General features: G+C 34.3%; 1 protein-coding gene and 1 long non-coding RNA gene across 7 annotated transcripts in view; one reads left to right on the top strand and one right to left on the bottom strand.

The window, feature by feature from the left end:
- The window catches only part of LOC131519171 (uncharacterized), a 138,729-nt gene extending 137,533 nt beyond the window's left edge, over window positions 1-1,196 (bottom strand). For both annotated transcript variants that reach the window (XR_009265507.1, XR_009265508.1), the window contains exon 1: window positions 1,067-1,196. This is a non-coding gene — a long non-coding RNA (uncharacterized LOC131519171). The remainder of the gene's footprint in view (window positions 1-1,066) is intronic.
- The window catches only part of SYT1 (synaptotagmin 1), a 558,476-nt gene that overhangs the window by 187,911 nt on the left and 357,570 nt on the right, over window positions 1-12,995 (top strand). For 4 of the 5 annotated variants that reach the window (XM_058741939.1, XM_058741938.1, XM_058741935.1 and 1 more), the window contains one exon: window positions 10,898-10,950. The exons of the other annotated variant lie outside the window; for it this stretch is intronic. The gene's annotated coding sequence lies outside the window, so the exon portion shown is untranslated. The remainder of the gene's footprint in view (window positions 1-10,897; window positions 10,951-12,995) is intronic. 5 annotated transcript variants of the gene reach the window in all.

Below are 12,995 nucleotides of genomic sequence, written 5' to 3'. Positions count from 1 at the left end.
CAAGAATAAAACATGCATAGTTAGGTACAGAATAAACACCTAAAATTTAAGATTTACCTAAAATCCACCAAAACCAGCTTCCTCAATAAAAGTGAGATTCAAATAATCATCAAATAGTATCATTTGTGATGAAATTAACTATTAATGACACAATTGTTTCATTCTTCGCATATTAAAGTGTATTTTAACAAGTCTATAAGAACAATTTCCTTAGTTAAAATGGTATGTAAATGTTATTATGTACCTCTTGCAAATACTATTGATCAATTTTAAATCAGGTAAAATTTGAGATTATAGATTATGCCTGATGCATTGATTGGGTCTTCCATGTTAACTTATTTTCATGGCATTTGCTTCTTTTTAATAAAGGAACATGAAGACCATGACATAGAAACAAACTCTGAGGGCAGTTTTCATGTGAATGTCAAGGTCCAGGATATCTATGAACCAATGTGTACTGTTGTATATATTTGTACACTCTATATTTACCAGCTAGAAATACAGAGATACAGATGTCTTGAGAACAAGTTTAACATAAGAAAATTAAGAAAATTCAGGAGAATTTTTAATTTTGGGTTTGAATATCCCCAATTCACCAAGTCAAATGGGTTTTAACTTCCTGTTAAGGTGACAGTCCTTATTAGTAACCTATCATGTAACTTCCATACTAAACACGTCACACAATTAACTCTGCCTTTTTTTTTCATAGAACCTATAAGAAAAGTAAATGGGTGCCTAATGGGAAAGAGGCTTAGGTTTGAGGGGTAGCAATTATCTACCTGGGAGAGAGAAAAAGTGGTGGTATAGAATAAGATATAATATTATGTAGTCAGACATTTCTGACATGGGAAATGTCTAGAATGTTTGCCCATACATGGCAGAATGTCTTCTGTACATCTTTTCCTTTCCATGAGGATCACAAATCTAATTATGTAAGCTTCATGTAAGCCTTTATGAAAATAGATCTAAATAAAAGATGTCATAGGAGATTATTTAAAATGTTTGTGCCTTATATAATAGCCAGACCCTGCCAAAATCAAGTACACAGAAAAACCAAAAAGCATACCTGGCATTAAGTGTGGCCGCCAAGTAAGTGCACCTCCACGATTCAACTGTACCACCAAATTGGCAAAGAGGATTTTTAGTGAAAGAATGCTGTGTAGACAAAGGAGACTGACTTGGGTTCTTCAAGAGTTCAGTTCAACAAACATTTGCTTAGAACCCCATATATGCCAGGAGATGTACTAAGTACTATGAACTGAAGGTTGGAAGCTTCCAGTGATGTGGAGTTAACAACAACAAAACAGACTTTAAATCCATGTACAGTGCTGAGGTAGAGTTATGAACTGGGGTTTGACAGACAAGGACCCTTCTTCTACTTCTTTTTATCCCACACGCCTCCTAAAACAGTACTATAGAAACTCAACAGCAATTGTTGAGATTTGCCGGATTGTAGAGATGAAACCGTGGCTTCACTTGGGGCTGCCTCCAGGGTATTGACAATAAGACTGTGATTTGTAGTCAACTAGAAAAAGGTCTGCTTCCCACCAACCTCTGACAACCAAATTTACCATTCTCAATATAATTAGCATTCAAATGATTTCATTATATTGATATTTTAGTTCATGTCAGGATTATTAGCAAAATGAGAAATCCACATGTGGTAGATGGCACTACGTAGACTACATTAAAGTCTGTTAAAGTGAATTATGACATGATTATTTTCTGATTCTCTCTGTATCAAGGATGTGAAAGTGATTATAATAAAATCAGTTTCTTTTCAAAAATGACACTTCTTTAAACTATAACTAAAGAGGTGATTACAACGCTAGGGGACTCTATGGCAGAAACACAACGATAGCACTGAGGAACACAGTAAAAGTTCACTTGCTGCTGTACGTAATTCCAAATGAATTTTAGTTTCAAATTGAAGGTGGGGCTTTTCAATTAAGTTTCCTATCAGGGAGCCCAAAACTGACCGTTACAATCCCTGCCTGGAGTCCTCCAAAGAAATTTGCCTATTCTAAGGAATTACTTCTAAGAAATTAATCTTGATCATATTCTTTTTGACAGTGAAAATTAGTTGCTATTCATGTTAGACAAGTGAATGATCAAAGAGTAGAAGCTGAGAAAACAACTCACCCATGTTTTTGCCTCACTTTTTTGGCTGTTATCCTATCCATTATTATCATTTCATGGATGACATGAGAGTCTTTATCAAACCCAGGTAAAACAGTATCAGTTTTTTTTAAATAAAATTTTATTGAACTGTCACCCAAATATCTAATGCTAGTTGTTTTCTCTAATGAAAACTTTAGTATGATTTAACTACACATTCCTCCTATAATTTGATGGCTATTCTTTTTTTTCTCAAATACATGTTTTCTTAAATCATCTTTTGAATTCTCTGAATAAATCATTAATTTAGGATTTTATAAGATTGTATCATGGTCATCTTAAGAAACGATAATTTTATCAGGGTTAAGTGGTTGGTTCTTACTTATGGCAAGGATCTTTTTTATATCCACCCCCTTTGGTCTTTGCTAGTTATCAATTTGTTTTTAATCTAGAACCTAATGGAATCTAGAGTCTATTGTTCTGGACTATCACTTCATATATTCTCTTTCAGAATAGAAATGCCATTCCATTCTTTGAACTTCTTACCATTTACAGCTCCTTCACATCTAAGAACTAACTTAAAATGTTTTATTCAAAGTTTATTGTTGCCATTGTTTTTTAACTTCTAGAGTTTTTGGAATTCAAGGGTTGTTCATTTAATGAGTTGAGAGTTTAGCTGTTTGAGCTATCATTGACTTTGGGGTTTCAAATCAGCACAACACATCTTTTAGCCGTCTCCCTGGTATTTAGCTCTTAACTTGAACATTCAAGTTTTGTAGGCTCTAATTAAGAAAAGACATATCTTTAGACTTCCATGGCCACACAGTTTTATTTCCTGCCTAATGTAATTTTAGGTCAATTATGCAGATGTTTAGAATTAAAAATTGTAAGACAAAGGTTTTATGCTTCTTATAAACATATCCTGAAGGTAATCTTACGATAGTAAATCTTCATATGTAGATGAAATTATTATGTTGATTTGAGAATCTTTTGTTTAATGTAGGAATTATGATATTCAGGTAAAAGTTCTAGAAGTAGTAATTTTAAAAAGGTTACATGTGGAAAATTTTTTGAAAAAGCTTCTATTTTTAAGGCTTCTTATTTCTCTGAGACTAGGTATATTCAATTACTTTTAGAAACAGAATATACCTCAATAAATTGGCTAATCTAATCTTTTCCTTGGGGTAAGTATGGTGTTATCCCATTTTACAGATGAAGCAATTAAGATCATTTATTTGAATTGCTTCAGAGGCTATACATCTAACAAGTAGTAAAGAAATAGCTGGAAAATAGATTTTTTACGTTCTCAAAGTCCATTCTAACACTACAGGGGCTTTGTTACTAGGAAAAAACAGGATTCAGGTACAAACAAGGCTGAATCTAGTTAGACTTTGGGTCCACCACTTACTAACTGCAAAAAAGTTGTGAACCAAGTTCTTTCATATGTAAATAGTTTTAACAACTACTTCACCACGTCCTTAGAAATCTGAAAGTGATAAAGTATACAATCTGCTAAATGCAGCTTAATAAACAGCGTTTGTTTGTTTGTTTGTTTTAAATCACACTGCTTCTCCAGAAATAGGCATGTAGCCTCCTACAGTGAATCTCTGAAGAGGGCAGTTTTTCTGTGAATGTCAAGGACCAGGATATTTATGAACCGGTGTATACTGTTGTTTCTATTTGTACACTTTATATTTACCAGCTCGAAAGACAGAGATAAAGATGATGTCTTGAGAACAAGTTTAACCTAAGAAATTGCTTGTTTCCTTTTTTATCTCTATGCTTGTTCCCCACGTGGATATTAGGTGAAGAGAGGAGACCAGAGACCCCTTCTTAGCTGTGGTTTTTCATGGCTGGCCCTGGACTTCCAGCTTGGTCCTGTCCCATGGTGTTGAACTAAACCCAGAACACAGTACAGCACTAAAGTTGAAACAATTAGCGTAGAACTGTAATAATTTCATGCCATATCCCAACATCTTTGCTGGGTTTGAATTTGCAGCAAGCCAAGGCTTAAATAAATCAAATGTTCTCCTTCAACCTTAAATGTGTATATAGAATTGCTACTACACTCTCCCCACCCAACCTCAAAAACTGGGTAAGGTGAGTCAACTTATTTTCATTTCCTGTCACTTTACCAACACCCTCCATTTCATGAGCAAATGTGAAGTTTTTATAGCTACCTTGGAGTCTTTTGTAAAGATAGTTCACTTCTGCTTTTTGTGAAACCAGCAAAAACGTAGCTTTTAATCTAAGTATCCAGTCTCCAATTGTTGCAGTATTAGAATTTGTACAGAAATCTCTGAAAATAATCTAGTTCTGGGGCACCTGGGTGGCTCAGTCCGTTAAGCCTCTGACTTTGGCCTAGGTCATGGTCTCATCGTTCCAGAGTTTGAGCCCTCTGTCGGGCTTTGTGCTGACAGCTCAGAGCCTGGAGCCTATTTCAGACGCGGTGTCTCCCTCTCTCTTTCTGCCCCTCCCCCACTTGCACTCTCTGTCTCTCTCTCAACAACAAATAAACATTAAAAATAGTTAGTTCTCTTATATTCTCTTTCTCTTGGGCCTTCCTCTTTTCTACCCCATCCTTCCCACAGAGACACCACCTCTGCCATCACTGACACCCCAGCTTTTTCGTAGCAGTATACAATCAGTGGTCTTGATTTCAGTATAGATTATAAGAAATATTCTGCTCTGGTCTGACAAAGCTCAGAAAGTGGCCCCTGCTCCCCTCTGCTGTGGATCAGACTCAAATGCCAAGCTTATTTCAGGTCATAGTTTCCCATCCCATTAAGGCTATTTGACTAGACCCTTCTTTTTAAAGAATAGTATGCCTTTTATCTCCATGATAGGTCTTTAGATCCTCTTATGGAAAATGCCTAGAGGAATAGGCTGATGAGAAGAAAGGAAGGTAAGGGACTCAGAAGTCCGAAGACCACCAACCATGCTTGATGGCCAAGAAGTCATTTTTGGCAGCCACCAATCAGCATCCCAGTTCCTTTTTTAACTTCAAAGTGTATTGTGCCCATCTCCATCCACTGGCAAATGTTTATTGAGCATCTAACTCATCTTAAGGACCACTGTATTCCAGGGAAACACAAAAGCAAAGTATGCGGCATCAATTCAAAATCAGCATAGATGAAACCGGGGAAAATAATGAGATCACATATAAGTAAAAGCTAACATATGTCTTCTAGAATGTAAATGCTCAACAAGCTTACAGAAAAGAAAATACATGAGGAAGCCAGTGTTAATTACCAAAGGCTTCATGGAGGTATAAGCAACTGTGCCTTTTGGGTCTTGTATTAAATAGCTCTTCATGGAATTACATATAGATCCTAAGAGTTACTTCAGCTTTCCTTTCTCTAAAATGGGCAGTCCCAATTCCATGACCTGTAGTAAGAGAACATTCATATAAACTCCTGCCATTTATAGCTTCTTCTGAATGTTCTCCATTTCTGTTTATTTGAGGACTCTAAAGGTGCAAGCAGGGGGTGTGTACAGTCACTCTGGTAATAATAAAAACAACAGATAAAGATCTCTACATCTGCATGCCTGTATCAATAGTACACATAAATGTCACTTCTTACATCAAAACCATAAATCACTTTCTGAATTCTCTCTTAACATCTCTTTCAATGGGACTTATTTTCCATTACTTGAGCCGATGCATTGCTCTTTGATTCATCTTTTCTATTTTTCCCCATTTCTCTTCATTTAAAACTCATATAAGGCTAGTCTCTTCTGCGAAAATGTTCACAGTTGCCCATTTTGATAAACAGAACCACATCCAGAAATATTTAGATCTGGAAGGCACTTTGGTGAATCACCTTTTTCCACAGTCTCATTTCACAGCTGATAAAATTAGATTAAGTGAGTTGTCTAAGGTCACACATTAGATAGAGACAGAAGAAGACTTGGATTATGTGACACTAAATTTTACTTTTGTCAATATACAATTATCCATTCAGCAAACATTTATTCATGTGGCAGGCACTACTGTAGGGATTGGAAGCCAATAGGGGCACCCACAAGCATAATTCTGCTCCTGTATACTCGTAATTCTGCAGGTTTCACCTCCCTTAGGTGTGCTCTGACTTTCTGCTCAATCTTTTATTGTAATAGTTTTATTTCTTCATGCTTTGATAGTGTCCTTATCTTCACTCATTCCCAATTAACTTCCCCAAGCTTCTCATTTAATTAATTCCCATCCTCCTTTTCAAGATACAAACTGGCTCTCCTGACTTAGTGCCATTCTGCCTCATTATCAGCCCCCCATTCTAAAATAATTATTTTGAATATAATGGAAATGTTAAACATGGCTGAACCCAATATGTCATGATTGTAACTGACTGCCAGCAAGTGCTTTAGTGGGTTCTGACTTGTCTAATAAAGTGTCACAACAGAAAAATGTGTAGAGCCTTTATCCCTTTTCCAATCTTTGTTGGTAAACATTTGCTTCTATCATAATGAGGACAGGTTTGTAAAATTAAGCCTCCTAAATGGCTGTCAATGGTTAGACACAAAAAAAGGAAAAATAGACACATTCCTTTGTCCTCAATACGAAGCAAAATATTTCATTCTCCCTTTCCTTTCAAGAAAAATCCATATTCTGTGTTACTGCCTTCCCACTATTCCAGCAGCACCATAGGTACTGATAGTGGCCACATTTATTTAAAGAAAACAATTTTTTTGTTTATTGATGTATTACTTTTCTTTTATTGCCTAATACTCTCCATTTTCCAGATAAATGTCCTTTTCTTTTATTGTTATATACAGAATGAAACAATCTTGTGCTTAATGGACAAAATAACATAGCCACAGTTCAGTGAAATATTTTGTAAGGGTACTGAAAAAACGGCACTTTATTTTTATTTTTTTTAATAGTTTTATAATCTCTTTTTTTTGGTAATGATTATTTTGTTCTTTCATAAAAACTCTCATAAAAAGTTGCAAGGATAGTTTAAGTTCCCATATGACTTTTACCTAGATTAACCAATTGTTTAATTTTGTTCTGTATCATTTTCTCTCTCTCTCTCTCTCTCTCTCTCTCTCTCTGTGTGTGTGTGTGTGTGTGTGTGTGTGTGTATATATATATATGATATTATATATTATATTATATTGTATTGTATTTATGTGTTTATATACACCATCCATATCTTTTTCCTAACCATTCAGAATATGTTGAATACATGATATGTCTTATTCCAAGTGTTTTAGTGTATATTTCAGTATAATTCTGAAGAGAACATTTTCTTACACAGAACAGTTATCAAACACAGGCAATATACCAATGATGTAAGAACAGTGTCTAATTCATAGTACATATTCAAATTTCATCTAGTGTCACAGTAATGTTCTTAATAGCTAATTGTTTTTGTCCTATATAGGTCCAGGATCTAACCCAAAATTATGTGATACATCTATGTGTCATGCAATGCTTTATTTTTGTGTTTAAAATTTTACACTCAATCACTAATGACCTGGATAGTGTTTCTTTTTAAAGTAATCTCTGTTTGGTGACTGCTGTCCCAAGAATAAGAGTTTAAGCCAAAAGATGTGTAACAAAATCCCTTAGGATTAGTGATATCTGTGTTTAGGAAATGATACATCAACTTTGTAACTGTGTTCTAACCACAAATTTTGGCATTTCAGTAGAAAGGAGTCCAAGGAAAAGAACTCTGAGTTTATCTATAATTTGTAGTTTTGAGATTTAAAACAGGGGATAGAGATTTTGATGCCATCTCAGTCTACCTGGGGTGAAGGGGATGTTTACAAATGACCATGTTGCAAAGATTCATGATGTACACTTTAAAAAAAATTTAATGTTTATTTATTTTTGAGACAGATAGAATGCGAGCAGGGGTGGGGCAAAGAGAGAGGGAGACACAGAATTCGAAGCAGGCTCTGGGCTCTGATCTGTCAGCATAAAGCCCGAGGAGGGACTCAAACCCACGAACAGTGAGATCATGACCTGAGCGGAAGTCAGACTGAGCCACCCAGGCACCCCTTTAGTGCTCACTTTAAATCCAACCCTAAATAAATATTTATTTCAGTGACATGTTTCCATTAAACATATTAAAAGCTCCATTAAAATCAATATTTTCATCGAAATGAAATATTTGACATATTTTAAACAAAGTTTGGATATTAACGTTAGTCATTTGTCATTCTTTTTTAAATTTTTTTTTTTCAACGTTTATTTATTTTTGGGACAGAGAGAGACAGAGCATGAACGGGGGAGGGACAGAGAGAGAGGGAGACACAGAATCGGAAGCAGGCTCCAGGCTCTGAGCCATCAGCCCAGAGCCTGACGCGGGGCTCAAACTCACAGACCGTGAGATCGTGACCTGGCTGAAGTCGGACGCTTAACCGACTGCGCCACCCAGGCGCCCCAGTCATTTGTCATTCTTGAAACTGAGTCCTTCTTTAAAAAAATTCAGCTATGCATTTTTAAATATTCAGCATTAAAATGAATACAAATAGTTCCCTCCTTCCACAAAACAACAAGTCAAGGATTTGTAATATTCATGCCTAAAGCATAGAGTGTTTTGCTTAATTCTATAAATAGAATCATGGTTAGCGCTGCAAGGTGCAGCAGTTTAATTTCTAGCTATTATCAAGCAAAAGTAATCCCTAAGTTTCAGATAATTTCTTTTCTCTCCATGTCAAGTCTGCTTCTAAAACTGGATTAAAAATCATGAAAGAGTCATCAGATTTATTGACTGTGAATCCTCATACTGTTCTGTGAAAAATAGGTAAATCTCCCTAAAAAGATTCACATTTTTTTTAAGTATCATATAAATACATAAAAGTACCAAGTCTCAATACCAGGAGGCTTTCTGAGTCAGACCTACTGATACCAATGACATTACTGAAAAGCCAGACAGTTGGCAGAAAGTGCAAAATCATCCTGTGCTATTTTCACATTTTTCCTCTAAAATAAAGAGAGATGTTTATACACGCAAGAGAAATTAGCTACGAGAAAAATACTGTGCACATCCATATTCACTGCATAGATTAAAAGTAAAATAGTTGTTTGTCCCCTACAGTAGAAAAGGCTTGCCCATTCATCCTTGTGATAGATCTGCATGTAAAACCAAAATGAAATCAAATCCCTGCAGATGGCTCGTAAGTCACAAAAACTGTTTAATCCTTTAACTGCGTCCCTTTGGGAAGCCGGCCCCTGGGTAAGTCTCAATGTGTAATAAATATAATGTCAAATATTCTCTTAGATTTTTAGTAGAAAGCCTTCATTGACTCCAGCAGGGCCACCCACCCCCACAGTCCCCCGCCGCCACCTGTATTTCTTGTAAAGAGGTCTGTGTTACTCTGGTGCCTTAATATGTACACCCACAGAGTTTGGTTGTAGTTTTTGCTTTAATAAGAAAAGTGTCAGTAACCGAAACTACACGTAGAAATCTTATCTAAAATTGATTGTGGCTCAAAGTCGTATTTTAAGAGTCAGCCAGGCAAATCTAAGCACATTTTTACAATGCTCTTTCTAATGGCTCTTACTAGAAAACAGTTGCATTTCAAGCAGGAATAAAATGAAAACAGACCTTGGAGGCTTAACCATTGAACAGATGCAGTAAATGCAGCTTTGGAAATACAGCTGTCACTTCAGATCTTTTATGCTGAGTACCTATATGAGCCAATTGCCAGAGCTGCTGGCATTATTATATTTCTGCAGTTCTGTTCAAAACAGACTCTGTAAGAACTTATAAAAACAGAGTAACATGACTATTATGAACCTATTTTTAAATATTTCATTCTTTCTTGGTTTTCATTCTACTTAAATTTTTGAAGACTAAAACTGATCAGAACTTCTATAAAAAGGTACTTGCCTCTAGCACTGTGAAATCTTTCATTTGTGAGTTGCTAACGTCACATCAAATCAGAAATTCTTGACATCTTTATTACATTAAAGCAATTCCTGATATCGACTCTTGGGAAGGATTTCATTTTCTTACTCTCTAAACTAGAAGTTGTACTTTTTTTTTTTTTTTTTTTTAACACAGCGATGTGAGATTATTTTTCTCTTTACCCCTGTTGGGGGATATATATACATTTTTGTCAAATCTTTTTGAACAACATGGTTTGAACTGCATGGGTCCACTCAAATCTGTGATGTATTTTTTCCTCTTTATGATTTCCTTAACATTTTCTTTTCTCTAGCTTACTTTGTTATATAACAAAAAAACATAATAAACAAAATATACATTAACTGGCTTTATGTTATCAGGAAGGGTTCTGGACAACAGTAGGCTGTTAGTAGTCAAATTTGGGGAGAGTCAAAAGTGACCTAAGGGTTTTTGATTACAAGGAGCGTCAGTGCCCCTAACCCCCACACTGTTTAAGAGTCAAGTATGATGTCAATACTAAATATAGCACCATGTATTTAATTGACTAATAACTGTATGATTCTAAATAAATAATGTAATATTCTCTAACAATGTCTACCTAGATGAGTATTGTTTCATTTTCAAAGTAGAAAAGCTATACTGCAAGAAGCATCGTCACAAAAATCAGTGTATCAATTACTAATAGAATCTTGATCTCTAGTTCTTCAAACCAACTTTAAAATCCCTAACAATCTCTGTCTTCTAATCTATATACTAAATGTACATATACGTGATGTTATATTGTATTTGGATATATATCTCTCAAGATTTTTTAGTAGAAATATTACATAATAAAATTAATCAGTCACATTAATGACAATCTGAAATGATTCTGAACTATGCAGTCAGCTAACCAGTGGGCATGTTGTTTTCCTTTATAGAAAAAAAAAATCTGAAAGAAAGAAGAAAATACCCCAGAATTCCTCACAGAACAGTAAGTGCTTTCATGATACCATAATATGACTAGAGCCTCTATAAAATTCTACAAATTTCTTTCATAGAAATATTGGCCTTTCTATTTGGTAAGATAAGAGATTAATATAGCAAGCAAGTTTTAGAAGGAACCTTCTAAAACTCAATCCCAATTTACTGGAGGAAGCTGAAAATCAGTTATCCTATAATCCTCTTAAATAGGAGGCCAAGATAATCCTTATGATACATCTATATGGCAGAACGTGTTTATGTTGATTCCATCCTGTCTTTTGACTAGCACTGTATCATTTTAATTCTAAAGAAGAAAAAAATTAAGTAAAATTTAAGCATCGTGCCTCACATTCTCTGTATGTGCTAGAAAAATATATTCATTTTGAACAAAATTTTAAGAAGAATCAAGATGTTTGTTTTGTTGTCTTTAAATTAGAATTATCAAAAAATTAAAAAAGGGCAACCATCCGTAGGCTTTAAATCTAAAGGTTTCTCATTAGTACATTTCTAATATTCTCACAACTTAACTATGACTTACATTTCCTTATACAGCTATTAACTGAGAGTAATAACTGTTTTCCTAAATATGTTCCTAAATATGCTTTTTGTGAAGCAAAATTAAATTTTTATACCATTCTTTATGGTAGAATTTGTAACATTTTAACGATTTCCTAGATGCAAGCAATTACAAATTTTAAATATGTGACTATCAAAAATAATAAAGATGGAAAAGCAAAGTCCACATTGGTGAACCATGTTATCTCCCTTTTAATGCCATGGTTGTTTTCAAATGAGTTTGCAAACTCACTTCTAGGTTGAATTTTTAAATGACAGAATCATACATATTAGTTTTATATTCTTTATACAAGAAGCAGTTAATATTTATACCCCTCACAATTTCTTGGTCATCTTATAATTTCACTGTCAAGAGCCATCAACGGCTATTTTTTTGACCTATCTTTAAGTGATTGGGTCTATTATTCAGGTGTTACTTATAGAAGTTGTTTCGTTTGGATTGTACTTTTCATAACTATATTAAAATCGGATTTAGTATGGCATCCTTTGGAAAGAATTGATGCAAGTATTTAGGTCTTCTGCTCATTTGGGGCAATCCTAGAGAAATGATATGCATGTTTCTGAGAAAGAAAACATGCAATTTCTTGGTGTGTTTGTGCTTTGTGGGAGTTTTCCTTTTAGCTTTTATGGTCTTTTATTTAACAACTACATGCTAAATGACTCCTAAAACACTGTAAGGAAAAATTACTAACTCAAGCCCAAATTTAAAAATAGAGTTTATGCCTTAATGATTTTATAAAATATTTTTGAAGAGAAATACTCTGAATTAAAACAATATTGTCAAAACACTAGAGGTGTGTTAATATAGGTCTTTTTCCAAAGAGTTCATGAATTAGGGATGTCAGTACATAAAATAAAGCATGATAGAAAGTGAAGACATTGGATAATGCAGTATTTTTCTTGTCTTTAATCTATAGAATATGTGTCTGTGTTGCAAGTCCATGAATAATAAATTAGTTTTTACAATTTGTATTTAAATCAAGCCTTATAAATTAGCATAGGAAAGCCTTACAAACCTATAGTTTTGCCTCAAAGCTCATTGCTTAAGAACAATTTGGTAATTGATTAGAATATTACTAAAGATCTTTAGAGCACATTACACTTATATTTCACAGAAAAAATATGCTTAAAGATAAGAAAAATAAGAAAAGGACCTTTGGAAATTGTATCTTAAAATAATAACTCTTCACTATTACTGAACAAATGTTCGGTGGTACTTTCAAAAACTCTAAGGGTTGGTTCTCTGCAGACAGAATATACTGGATAGTGATGATGATAATAATAATAATAATAATAACAACAACAACAACAAAGAGGATACATTTAAAAAAAGCACTCAGATGCTCAGGCATTCTTCTTGGAAACTATTCACATTATCATAGATCTACTAAACCTCTTTAAATACTACTGGGAGTTGATGTTCTCACTCAAAGCATGATTATTATTAACAATCTCTCTTTGCTGGTACACCAAATAGAA

The sequence above is a fragment of the Neofelis nebulosa genome, chromosome 8, assembly GCF_028018385.1.
Source record: "Neofelis nebulosa isolate mNeoNeb1 chromosome 8, mNeoNeb1.pri, whole genome shotgun sequence".
Classification (NCBI taxonomy): Eukaryota; Metazoa; Chordata; class Mammalia; order Carnivora; family Felidae; genus Neofelis; species Neofelis nebulosa.
This window is presented reverse-complemented; position numbering and strand designations above follow the sequence as displayed.